This window comes from Lissotriton vulgaris, chromosome 12 (assembly GCF_964263255.1).
Source record: "Lissotriton vulgaris chromosome 12, aLisVul1.2, whole genome shotgun sequence".
Lineage (NCBI taxonomy): Eukaryota > Metazoa > Chordata > Amphibia > Caudata > Salamandridae > Lissotriton > Lissotriton vulgaris.
In genome coordinates, this window is record NC_141700.1 from 724,665,152 (window position 1) to 724,679,756 (window position 14,605).

Here is a 14,605-nt window from a genome sequence, read left to right on the forward strand (position 1 = left end):
TGTGGTCCTCGCATGAGCCGAGAGATGTAAAAATGTGACACTGTCACGCTCTCCGCCCCAAGACCATGCTGTGGTTCAAATAGTACTGGGAAAAACCCTATACAAGGAAGTGTTCACCCCAAGGCAATACATTGGGGTCGCTGGTAGCGAAGCCAGTGACCTAGCATAAAAAAGGCCCCGACTCCTGACCAAACACCAAGGTGCAGCTGTCTCTCCAGATGGAAGTCTGAGCGCTATCTTGAAAGTGGCCATGGGAACAGTTAAATGTGGTCGCTAATATCGCCATTAGGGTAACTGGTCTCTATTACCAGACCCGTGATTACCGTGTGTGAAACGAGACAGGTAAACGGATACGCTGAAAACTGCAGAGATGGGGGTGGAAGATCATTAGATGCCCTCATGTTCGTTATGCTTATCTCAGTTTATGGCCTCAGACCCTAATCCACAGAGCCCCCAGTACCCCGCTCCAGACGCAGAATACTACAGCAAGTACCAGAACCTCAGACACATGCAGAACGTGATTAAAAGAGGGGCGGTCGAACACTACAATGTCATGTTCAATCCGCACATTGCTGGCTGCACAGTCTCTTGTCACAGGGCCCTGCAGCAGACACCAAACCTACAGATAGAGTCAACTTGGGATGAACCGAATAGAGCACTCCTGAAAATGCTACTTTAAGCACTACATATTTAATCCCTACGTAGGGCACCTCGCCGGCCACCCCCTTCATTTAGCGGCTCAGCAGTCTCATGAAAGTGGGGTCTACAGCATACCCCAGTAGCCCAGACACTGCCAGTGTGCGATTAACTGACGGGAGGGCCCCTTGAAGCAGTGCTTTGAAGTCCCAGAGGTGGTTATTCAGGGGAGGCTGGAAGATAAACACACAAGCTATTACCGGAGGGCAGTGAGGCAAGATTCTGCTCCTATCTGCTCGCACCGCTCTTGTACGCTGCAGGGTGGCCCGCCTTCATCCCATTATATGATCCGTAATCCACCAACTTCAACGCGTGCAGTCACGTGACCTAGTACTCAACTGTAGAGAAATGCATACGAAGGTGCTAGTCACATACAAGGCAGAACTTGTGTGTGATTGTTCAACATCTTTAAGATTGGGTTATTATGGCAGGAAAAGCTGCTTTCATCTATGCTCTGCCTATGGCTGCTCACTCCAGCTGAACGCGTGCACTCATCGCCTCTGCGTGGGCCTAGTCCAGGTCCTCAAGACTCTTAGCCTGTTAGGGCTTTGTCCACAGCTGGTAACTAGGTGCACACCCCCTGGTGGGGACCAGTGATTCACAGATGGCACATACATGTACAGTAAATATCATGGTATGACCTTGGAAAGAAACGCAAATGAAGAAACACCTTTCCAAAGGAACCGTGAAAGAGACATGTTGTTAGGCGGGGACATTTTAAAGTTGCTACTACGAAAAATAACAAATACATGAAGGCGAATTACTTGAATACAGTGGTTACAGATGCAATAAAGGTATGGGCTAGTTCTATTATAAGAGATAAAGGTTAGGATTACAAGAGCAATAAACTGGGTTGGGTTGTTTAAGGTTTGTTAGAGTTCGGGTAAGTGAAGTGGTACCAGTTACGGCTCAGTTCAGAGTTAGGTTTATGGTTCGGAACATAAGCAGGAAGTTATAGAGACATGTACAGTGGGGTACTCTGTAGCTACACATCTTTAATCCCATAGGCAGAGTGTCAGCGCTTCTCAGCACGGATATCATAGCATCCATCATACATCAGTTAATCAGCAAACCATTAAAAGATATTTTTATTTGCCAAAAACACATACAATCTACGCTTAGTATACACCCACTCTACTGTAAAACAAAGAAAAAACAAGCATTTACAATGCAATGGTTTTGCCTTTGACAAAATTAGAGCTATTGGCATTGTAAATGTCAAAATTTTCACCTATGTTTTTTTTTGTAAAACAGATAAACAAATGGCTTTGTCGTTTACTAGTAAATAGCTTTATGGTTACGAAATGTGAGACCTATTGCATTTGCACTTATACACACATAGGTATATGTACACAGAGCTATACACACACACACAGAGCTCCTCCTCTACACACATTGACAGGCTTTGTATACACAGCTACATACACACACAGCTACAGACATGCACAGTTACACACACACACACAGTATTATACCTACATAGCATCACACATACATAGCATTACACACAGACAGCATCACTCAGCTCCTGGACACATCTGCACACATACACAGCTACAGACCCACACATACACATAGCATAATACACATATAGCATCACACACACATACACAGCATCACTTATCTCTTGTACACATAGCTGCACACATACACAGGTACGCATAGTCCGTCAGTCTGCACTCACAGTCTGCACTCACAGCCTGCACTCACAGCCTGCACGCCTGCACTCAGTCTCACAGGCACGAAAACGGAGGCACAAGCAGGCAACAGGGGCACAAGCAGGCAGCAGAGTCACGGCACGAAAACGGAGGCACAAGCAGGCAACATGGAGACACGAAAACGGAGGCACAAGCAGGCAACAGGGAGACACAAAAACGGAGGCACAAGCATGCAACAGGGAGACACGAATCGTAACTTTAAATAAAAGCAACCTTTCTCACCGATGTGTCTGTGTGTATTTATTTATTTAATTCTATGTCCGTGTGTCTCTGGCATCTTTCTGTCCGGGGAATTTTTGTCAGGAGAAGAGTGGCGGCTCCAGAGTGTGAGTTGAGGGCAGAGGGCTGCGGGTCTGGGGTGGGCTGCAGGGGGGGGGGGGAGATGTGTAGGGCAAGAGGGGGTCACTGGAGGCTCCAGGATGTGCCGACGATGCACGGAGTGCTGGGGGTGTAGCGCCTTGTGGGGGTTGGATGGCGCTGGAGGGATCGAGCCGGGTGCGGGGTCCTCTCGTGGCTGAGAGTGCTGCAGGAGCCAGGCAGTGCGGGGCAGTGTGCGGGCCCCCCCTCGGCAGGAGATGTGCGGGGGAGGGCGCATCCTGCATCAAGGCGGCAGTAGTGAAGGAGTAGGGGCAGGGGAGGGGTGATTAGCCAGGGAGGGGGGGTGACAACGGGAGGGGGGCAGAAACGCAGAACCGCTGAAAATATCGCAGGGCTGGGACAGAGTCCGTGTAACGGGCAGATCCCGGCTTCCAATGTTACTGAGGTAGCTCAGCGGGTTAACGCGGCTCCTTCTCGTAACTGTACATGGTAAAGGGCCATGTTCACACCCTGTTGTTGATCAGTCTTCCCACTGCAGTACACGGTGGAGTATACTTAGCCACCCTCATTAGACAGATGTTGCAGCAAACCTCTCCTACCAATATCTAAACGTAGCGTCGCTCAATCACTGCAGCTTCAAAGAGCTAGAAACATGTTATTTTAGAGGATAAAAGGCTGAGTAGGCCTTGCTAGGATTCTAATTTGTGAGCTGCCAATCAGGGGCAAACACTCAACTCATTCAGCTATTCCACCAAGATACTTCAGATGCATGTGTCGCGAATACAGAGTTGGAAAATGGGGATTCCCTAAAATAAAATGAATACCCCTTTGTTAGTTGGGTTGAGGGTGTGGGAAGATAATGGTCTCTCCAGTTCCGAAGATTTCAAGGCTGCACGCCTATGAAGATTTTGAGTTTTAGGCCAGAATTTATATTTTAATGCAATACCGAGAATTAACAGGCGTGAGTCTAATTGAAAGCATCTAGGGCTAACTTAGTATCAGGATATAAGGAGGCTACGGCCTCTGGTCATACCTGCTTCAGTGTATGGTACATGCTGGTACCAGCTCATGCTGGTACTTCAGAAGAATTTAATGAAAACAATAGTTGTCTTTTTCTGGACCCAAAGTTGGTTTTGTGATCCCTACGGCAATATATAGTCCCCTGGGACTCACTTTATCCCCACCACTCTCCCACTCATTGCCGCCAAGCCAAGAACTGTCACAGAACTGGCCGTTTTCCATGGTCTGCAGTTTTTCCTTTTGTAATAATTTAGAATTTGCTGAAACAAATGCTTAGGGAACGAGGACTACAGGGTAATACTTTTATGTTTATTGAATGTGGGTGTAACCTGCCCAAGGGGGTTGAAACTGGATCATTGGATGTATGCAGGGCCGTGGAATGCTGCAGCCATGGTGTTTACCGCATAGTAATGGATATACCCCACGTGGCACATAATCGACCATTTACTGAATAATCTGCAGATTTTACGAATGGTTAAAATGCGTCTTTTCAGGTGATGAGTGCTTTAGTCAGGTGCTACAGTAGTACTATTGAAGCGAAACCTTTGCCTGAACAGTATTAATGTGTCCATTGCACGGTCTCCATCGCGAAAGACCTCTGCCTCTGTTGACCTCTGTTGGTTAACGGGCACGGATCCTCCATAACAAAAGATTATTAAGATTTCTCACCCTTTTATGGTTGACCAGGCAATAAGTGCTCCCAGTCAGAAGGTCTGTTCCAACTCTTATGCGAGGCACCTAACCTATGACATGCAAACGCACTTAGGCTCTTTGCAAAATGCGCCCAGGCGGAATTTTGCTGCTTGCATGTTTCCAATCAGCCACTCCCAGGAGGACTTCACATTTAGCTGTATGTTCAGCAAAGGAAAGGCCACGTTGCTGCTGCGTCTTCTATTTACGGGTAGTTATTTGGCTGATGCAGCCCCGCAATAACCCTCATAAGTGTAACTATCAGATGAAGGAGGCCCCAGTTGTTGGGCTTTACAAGTCTTAAAATAAACAAGCCATTTTACTTGCCCAGATCAACATGAGGTCCTATTCTATTTCTCATTATGTGTGGGGCTCTGATGGTGAATGCCATCCTTCAGCACGTGTTCCCATGGGCCCGCTTGTTTGCGCCCACTGGCGGTGGGCTGCAGCTCTGTGGAGAGATTTCGATCAATTAAGAATTAAACCACTATCACTCTTTCTTAAATCAGTCTATTATGCAAGGGTTGGGAAGGAGTATGTGCCAGACTCTTCAAGAACCTGTGTATCTAGCCACCTTTCACATAGTCTCTTGCCTTCTCTCTCGCATTGTCTTTTTCACTCTCTCGCAGTCTGACTCGCATTCTCTGACTATCTTTGCCTCACTCACTTTCTCGGTGTCCAGGAGCCCCTCGCCGAAGCGCTGGTCAAAGAGGCGGCTGGGGAAGAGGGGGCCCGGGGGGCAGAGGGGGCGCCGCATCCAGGGGTGGCTGATGGTGACGTCCATGGCGTCGGGGCGAGGGTCGCAGCGGGAGCTTCTCTAGCGCTTTCTGCAGTCCTTGTCCGCCAGGCGCCTCGGCGCTTCCTTATATACCCGGCCGCGGCGCCCTGGAAGAAGCCAGAAGTTTACAGAAGAGGACGGATGCCAGGGGGGGGGGGGGGCAGATCATGCCAGGCGAGGAACCCCGGGCCAACATGTCACCAGGGAGAGGAGGAGGGCGGGGACAGGAGGGCCACCAGGGGAGGGGGCGAGAGAGAAGCAGCGAGAGAGGGAAGGAGGGAGAATTAGCGGGAGGGAATGGACACACGGAGAGGGGGGGTGCGGGGGCCGGAACGGACACACGGATAGCGGGAGGGAGCCTCCCCTAGCCCCATCACGGAGGGTAAACAAACAAAGCACTCACCTGGACTTCGTCGTCACGGAATGACGAAAACAAACGCACGGCTTCCTTCTTCTGTGGCTACACCCATGGAAAAAAACACGGGAACGCCTCCCAATCTGGTCCGCGTTGACGGACAGATTGGGCTCCCAATGGCTAGCCTCCATTTATGGAGCTAGCCAATGGGAACCTGGGGCGTGTACCCGAGTCCCTATTGAACTCATGAGGTTTTTTAGCGCATGCGCACTTCGTGCGCATTTGCTAGGCAAAACCTAAAAATCAAGCAAAGGTGAGACCTATTGGCTTTGCCAATGCTTGTTCAAAATCAGTTGAAGGGCAGGGAATATAAGAGTTACATGGGATATCAAATATTACACAACACCAGCACTGTAGCCAACTGTGCACGTGGTATTGTACTGTAGCACTAATATAGTGCTTATTACCCCTAAGTAGGGTGTTAAAGTACTTGCCTATATAGGCAACATCTTACACTGTACAGGGTGTAAGATTAGCAGGATGCTGTCTTTGTTTTCATTCCATCAGATAAGTGTTTGAATGTTGTGTGTGATGACCACTAAGGTGCAGTTATTGTGCAATAGGATGCAGAGCTTAGCAGTGAGATAGATAACGTATGAGAGGCAGGCGCACAGTTCATGTTTTTCAGTAAGCTAGCAGCTCTGGTCTCTTTATGGTATTCCCTATGGTCATAGTCCACTAAGCTAGTTATCGCACTGGGCTGTCCATTCGGAGAAATTTTAGTTTCAAGTTAATGGTATAGTTAAGGAATAGTTTCTAGGGAGAGATGTTGGGGTGATCTTAAGCACTGGACTTCGTTCCCGTCATCATGATAAATCACTGTGAAATGTCAAGAAGCAGTCATAGTTTTCGATTGATATGAAATTGTTTAATTGTGTTTTACTTGAACAAAAACGTTTTATTCTCTTTGTATGATTTTTAACTAAATCGAATAAAGATTCTTTGACTGACTGACAGTCATAGTATGTAGTTAGTTTGGACCCCTGGTGGTGGCCTCAATTATAACCCTTCGTCTGGCAGCAAGACGTGGCAGATCTCTTCAGTTACTCCATGCTTCTTCAGTTGGTTATGAATGGTTACTGCATGGATTGGTAGAAAAATGGGTGAGGAATATATACAATAATTGACTCTGAAAATGAAAATAGTTTATCTGTTTGTGAAGAAAGTGAATGCTTTTGTGTTCATGTTTTCATGGTCAGCATCAATTATTTATTCTGGCTCGAACTGCTTAGTATTTTCTCAGACCTGGGCCAAGGACTATAACCAACTCTGCACATCTTAAAAAAGATTGCAGTTTGGGTTATAGTTAATTTTACAAAGTTCATGTGATGTGCATAATGATGTATTAAATATTGTAAACCAGCCACTTATCTGGCAACATCAAGAATTGGGAGGAGAGTTAGCATGATGTGAAGAATAAATTGTTATATCAGTTCTGTACAATATAATTAAAATACATCGGCATTTCCTTTTTCCTATATATACATTTGCAAATCCTGTTCAAATACCATGTGGGTCTGCCAAACTTTAAAACAACGTATTTTACATATTGGTTCTAGTTTATGTAAGTTAAAGAAGAGGTGCTCATAACTGTATTGTAATTGGATTCATATAGTACTTACTACCCTGGCGAGCCACTGAAGACAATTACGTCAACTAGCACACAGCTCCCATTATTGATTATTGTTGGGTATCAGAGTTAGTCTTGTGCTCCAAAGAAAGCAGTACCATGCATTTGCTCCAGTTTCTATGTGGTGGACTAAACTAATAGGAGTTAGGGTGTGATCAGTAGTAGGTGCTAAGTGAATTTCTACAATGATTTGGTGGAATGAGCAGAGAGGATAGAGAAGTTTATGTACTGTTAGGGGGCACGGATATAGTTTCAAAGATGGGGTGGTTGTGGTCTATGAAATAAGGTTTGGGCAATTTGCAGAAATACAATAAAGGAGATAAGTGGAGAGATGGATAAAACTTATAGTAGGCTATACTTTAGTAAGCAAGAGATCATCCAAAAGCAAGAAACAATCAACAGTGAACAGCAGAAAGTTTTAAATCGAGGTCAGATTTCATGCTGAGTTTTAGAATATAGTGAGATGAAGATTTTTGCGAATGCATGCAATTTGGAGATGTAAATGTAAAAAGAACACAACATTAGTTTCCTTTCAGATAGTGCTATAGTAAGTATTTTGATAGGCACTAGAATTAGGCGAAAGGTCTGCCTGTGGCTTGGATTTATTTCTGTCGGGACAGGAATGTTACTTGCCCGGTACACAGATATGTATCCCTGCCCTGAGTGCCCAACTGCATGAGCATTTGGGGTCCTGACTAGTTTTAACCCTGGTGTTATGCTAAATAAGTGTGTTCCCAGAAGCATAGCCATGCCCTTCACAATGCAATATCCAGGACCTCTCCTATGGCTTGGAGGGGCACACCAAGCATAGCCTCAGAATGGACAGAGGGTTACTGTCCCTGGCTTGGGTTTAGCACATAAGGTGATGGTATTGGCTGAATATTGTGTTTTAGGATCTTAAAAAGTGCACCAGAGCTCTGTATTTGTGTCAGTGAGAGAGTGTCTTATTGGCCCCTCTCGTGTACATTTCTGCTGTTATATGAATCTAGATGCTTATATTCGCATCCTGTGTGCGTGTGGAGGGAGTGTGTATGTAGTTGGTATGCGAGTAACACATGTAGTAGCAGCACTCTGTGTGTGTGTAATTGTCAGAATACTGAAAAATAGTGGGATCCATTTTGGATGGCCCTGATTTATCACTGGACAAGATACAGGATGTGGAAAGCTTACCAGACATTGTAGGAGCATTGACTGCCTTTTTATGGTTGGAGGGTGGAGGTCCAGATTTTGAAGTGGGGATAATGGATACAGTGCTTCCTCTAGAAATGTAATGAAGGTCTAATTAGCAATGGGCTGTCTGCACTCTGCCTTTTAGATGATGGTAGGGGTGAAGGGTGGGACTGAACTTTTTGTTGTGCAAAGCAAGGAAGTTTCTAGGTCACGCCTACCCCTTTGTCTGTACTTGATTACAGCTTGAGAAAGGGTGATAACAACCAGGTTCAGAAACCTCATACTGCATTGTGCCTGTGTTGTATGTAATCCAGTTTGGACACAGGTCCAATTCTACCCGCTGTGAGAAAGATCATTTTACAAGGGCTATGTCTGGATAGCAGCGCACTTAGGACAAATGAAAAAGAATTGAGTATAATTAGCATCATCCAAACAGTTTTTTGGCAATGCAGAAAACACTGGAAACACTGCATATGGTTGCAACTTTTGCTAGCAACCTACTAGACTTGCAGAGCCCACATTTTTCAGAAAAGCATCAATGGAAAAAGAATGTTCGGATAGTATAAATCTAAACAAAGCATTTAAAGATGTCATTGCTTAACAATCTGCAAAACAAATTTTATAAGGCCAATAACATTAATTAATTGTGACGCCAAACTGTACTCTAAAATCTTGGCAAATCGCTTAGGTAATATAATTGCTAAATTAGTATCCCTTAGACAGCATGGGTTTAATCCCGGCTGCGGGACAGTAGATCATATCAAAAAAGTGATTATACTTTTCAACTTCACCGAAACCACCCAGAGAAAAATTGTCTTGATTCTATTAGATGTCAAAAGGCATTAGATCGGGTGTTGTGGTCCTTTTTATGTGCAGTGCTAGAAAAATATGGTTTTGGCCCAGGATATATCAGAGCTATTAAATTATTGTATTCTGACCCTGGGGCCAAATTCCGGATTATGGGGTTAGAATCTGAAGAGATTTGTATTTTATGGGGGACAAGGCAAGGGTGTCCATGTTCACCATTACTCTTTGTGTTGTACATAAACCCCTTGATTATAAAATTTGAAAGCAATTGCCAGATCAGTCCGGTGGTAGTAGGGAAAGTGGAATATAAAGTATTAGAATAAGTAGACAATATAAAGATAGTCCCAACAAACTCTGGTTAAGATTGAGGAAACAGCAAGGATATTTGGGGTCTCCTCAAGGTATAAACAAAATCAGGGAAAAAAGCAAGTAGTTTGCACTAGCAATATTGGGCAGATTGATCCCAAGGTAGTGAGCGAGCAACTTACTTGGAGATATGTATTGCTTCAGTAGTGGAAGACATACTAGACTTGAACTAGAACCACTTGCTACATTCAGTAGAATAAGACTGTAGAAGATTGAATCACCTCTTCTTGTAAATTGGTGGGAAGAGGGAACGTAATAAAAACAACGGTCTTCCAAAACGACTATATTTATTTTGAACTATTCCGTTAGAAGTCAATTTTAGGTGGCTAACCAAACTTGAAAGCTTATGTTATGGTATCTCTGGGGGTTTAAAACAACAAGAAGAGCCTCTCAATTCATGACGCTGCCCAAGAATAGGGAAGGGCGACGGGTACCGAACATAATCCTGTATTATTGGGCATGTATGCTAAAAAATATGGTAATCTTAATTACGGGAAGCACACATGCTTAGTTCAGCAGAATTCCCTTCAATTTATGAACTTTTAGTGGGGGAGAAAGCTAAATGTTTGTAGTTGAAAAATGTGGAACCTAGCTATTACAAAAAAACAAAATTCAGGGTCTTGTTAAGTGCATTTTGAGTATGGCGACAATGTAAAAAAAGAAAATATATGTAGCCAAATATAATTACTATATGCCACTATGGGGTACACCGAAGCTACCAGTGATATTCCACGACTAGATAGTAAGGAATTGGGTGTAGAGAGGAATCCTACTGTTAGGAGGTCTATTTTCTGGAGAATATATGAGCTCATTTGGCGACCTTCAGGAGAAAGTTAGGATTATCAAACAGCAGTTCTTTAAATATCTCCAGATTTGGGATGTAATGAATAAGTTGGTGAAGACCTCCGGGATAATTACTAAAATGCCTATTATCGAGACAATCAATGACAGAGTTAAGATTGGTGTTATTTATGACCTATTGATGCAAAACCTACTGGACGATTTAGAATCTGAGAATGCTAAATGGGAAGGTAGGTTGGGGGACAGTGGATTCGATAGTGCAAGAATCCTTAGATATCGGTGATGAGGTATTATTAACAACTGGCCTACCGAGCCAACTCTTTAAAACTTGTTTTATCATTGTCCGAGATTAGGGTCTCTTTTCATGACAAGGGCAATTTTTTTTAACAAATCATCAGAGGGTATATAATAATCAACCCTACATTGGGGGGATTAGGAGTAGTAGAGGACTTAATGGGAAACGAGTTGGCAAATAAAGATGGCTATATGCTATTTATTGCTTTGGCGGTGGCATGGATGTGAATTGCTACAAGCCGGCTTACCCTAGAACCTCCTTCATTTTACAAGTGGAGATCCAGATTTTTGGCTATTTACAGTTACGAAACAACGCTGAACGAGTGTAAGGGGCTAAAATCTCAGAAATGGGGATCCGGATATAGTGGTGGGTCTCTCAATGGATAAATGACTATGTATTGCATCCATAGATAATGCAGTTTTAATAATAAGGTAAATAAGCTTGTCATTCGCTGCGCTATCAGGTATTATATGTTAATCATACTATACGTCTATCATTTAAATTCCCCTTCTATTGATAAAGAGATCGCCCCCCCTCTTTCTCAATTTTTAAGCTTGCATTATCAGGTATTGCATATAAATTGTAAATCATACGTTCTTATATAGCACCTTTCACCGTAAGGTCTCAATGCGCTTGCTTTGGGAACCCGTCCTGGCCTTTCCCTGCGAGATTACCCCTACTGGGCATCCCTAAGGTGAAGACCAGGCATCCCATCGCAGTGGGGCCATAGTGGAGATTAAGCAAGCTATTGCCCAGAGTTGTAGAGTGTGAACCCACGATTTGAGTAGGCACCGAGGCGAGAATTATCGAGTCCGTGGACATTTTGAGCTCAAGGCCTTGCCGCGTCGGGGATTGAACCCTGGTCCCGGGTCTCGAACCCTGGTCCCGGGTCTGACCTCTGCATCAGGGACTGCCTCCTCTAACCAGTGAGCCACACTTCTCCACTGATGCATATGTACTGATCTTTGATCCTTGTTATATTGTACTAATCTGTGTTTGGTACTGCTAATTTACATAGTCTCCATTCTCTATTTGAATAATGTCTAACTGAATAATCGATCAGCTGCTATGTTTCTTTCATCTTTTATGAGTTAATGATGAAATTCTTGGTCGGTGGATCTCTGATGTATGCTCTGTTTTTGGTTTTTAAATGCAAATTAAAATATTTAAAAAGCCACATTTTATAATGCAAAAATCCATATAAAAATACATCTGTGCATAAATCACTTGACTGTTAGTCTGGGAGATTGATGGATCAACGCAGTCTGCTGTATCAAATTACCTTCCACACCCACATGTTTAAATTCCCCCATACATAACTCATTTGCACAGGTCATTTTAAAACATAATTGACATGCAATGGTTTGCACTTTATGTTTTAATGTGAGTCGTCAAAGTTATATTTTTTTGCGGTTATCTCAGCCGCCCTGCTTATCTGTGTAAAAAAATGCAGCGAACAACAGGGGAAGGGTGTTGCAAATCATAGGCAGCCGATTCCCTGCTGCGCTTTGAGTGTGTGTTGAATCTAAATCAGGTGAAATCAAATTCCTCCAATTGCTCCCTGGGAGCAAAACTGCAAAAAGAATTTGCAATGCAATAGGTCTCGCATTTACAAGAGTTTGAGCTATTGGCATTGTAAATGACAATGCCTTTTATTTATGTGTTGTTTTTAAAACAGATAAATAAAAGGTATTGTCATTTACAATGCCAAAAGCTTAAACTTTCACAAAGCGAGACCTATTGCATTGTAAATGCGTTTGGCGCCCCTCCTATAAAGATAAATAAAATAAGCATTAGGAGAGAGCGTGTCCTGCCTGCCACAGCAGGCACCACAAAGCAATTTGAGAAAATAGGGCTCGAAGGCTGTAATTAAAGCCATCTGTAACGGGGTGTTCTCCTGGGAGATTAAAAAATAAGACAAGGCGGTACTAAAGAGGGGTTACTAAGACCACTGACAAATGAAAAGCCACAGTTTACAGTGGACAATGACACAAGTCACTGAAACATAAGGGTGGAGCTTTAAGTCCATACCTGAATACAACCTACCTCACATAACAGCATATGCGCTGCCCAGGCTCGACTTAAAAAACACTGGCATTTATAATGCCAATTCCTCCAACAAATGCGCAACCTATTGCATAGACGTGCCGATAAAAACTAGCAAGGTGCAGCTCACCAAAGTATATTTTTTCATTATTCTATATTCAAAATCACCTAAAAATGACTGTCACAGATGGGAGGCATCAACCTGCACATTTTTTTTAAAGAGTACATAATAAATAAATGAGTTAAAAACAGAGCAAAGCATCTTGCCACACCAACTAACCATGCCGCCCCAGCCTCTTACCCCCATGAAAAGGTAAGCTGATGGCCAGCAGAGAGGTTTGCTGCAAATTAGTGCACATAGGTATGGAACAAAAACTTTTCAGCATAGTTTGGAAAAAAATGACGATTTAAGCAATAACGGGAATTCTTTCTGTATTTGCTCGAATATATGACTTTACCACGAATACAAATACCCCGCATGGCATTACCAGGCGAATTTTACTTCGCAAGTGGCTGTACCACGCAGCCTTTTAGAACGTAAGTTCTAAACTCGCATTTCAAAAACGTTACGTTCACCAGCTCTTACTTCCATCCTCCATCGAAATATGCGTTAAAACACGTCTACCAAAACTAAAAAAGGACTTCAATTATGACGTACTCTCCACGTCTTCGGTCGGCTCTTTTCTTTTTTTTTTTAATGACACTTTAGTGCGTTTTTTTATTGTATGTAGCCTGCTCGGTTTTTTTTATGGGGGGGAGACCCCCCAACCCCCCAAGGCCACGCAGAACTTACATGCTGGACGACCAAAAGGAATACCACTTGCGTGGTAAAGACGGTCGTTGAAGGCTCCCTCGTTGAAGAGACATTTGCGGGGTAAGTGGATCGTTGAAAACGTCATGCGTGGAAAAGACTTCGTTGTAAATGATGTTTCCCATTTGCTCTAGCCCATCTTGCAACCATTAGAGAACCGAGAAAGCCCTGCTATGGCAATTCTCAATAATATTTACCCACTCACCATCAAGCATCCAACAAAGCTGGTCTCTTGAAATGCAATACATTTTAGTAACTTGTGATTAAAAGAGCCTACTCTAATGTCCTCTGGATGTTTTTAACTCGCTACCCTTTCACTTCACTCTGGGACTCACCAATTCAATGTTATGTTTGGACCGCACAGCTATACATTTCGTCATATCCAAAGGACTCAAGTGCTAAGCCTATGCAGACAACTCTTACATTTTTATCATCAGTCTACAAAGCAGAACAATATAAACTTTAACTGATTATCTTGCCCTCATCATAGATTAGAAGAGGGTCTGCTTGAGGCCACAAAAGAGCATGTATCCTGGTGGTACTCAGAAATACACCTATCATACTAGTATTTGGGATGCGACTAGATAAAGAGTTTTCTACTGCAGTGCATGTTGGAGTTATAGTTACGAGAGCTGTCACCCACCTCTACCAACTTCAGACGATTCTACTATAAATCTGCGCTAGTGATTTTAAAGGCGTCTACAGAAGAGACAAATGACTTGCGTTAGCTTGTTTGGTTAGCTGCCAGTTAAATTAGTGAATGTGCAACAGGTGAGCCATAATGAGCCTTTATTTTGTTGACGGGTTTAAAAAAGCAACTATATCCTTAAGCCGACAGCCGCCCTCCGTGTATGAGAGGTAGAATTATTAATAGTGGCGTTTGTTACAGTGCTTAGAATTAGCAGAAGTGCGGTATAAGGGGTAATAAAAAAATTCCGTTATTACGGAAGCTTCCACACACTCACTCGGACATTGTGTCCGAAACATTTTGTAAACATTTCTATTTTTTGCAAGTGGCAAAATTAGCAACTGAAATGCCAACTG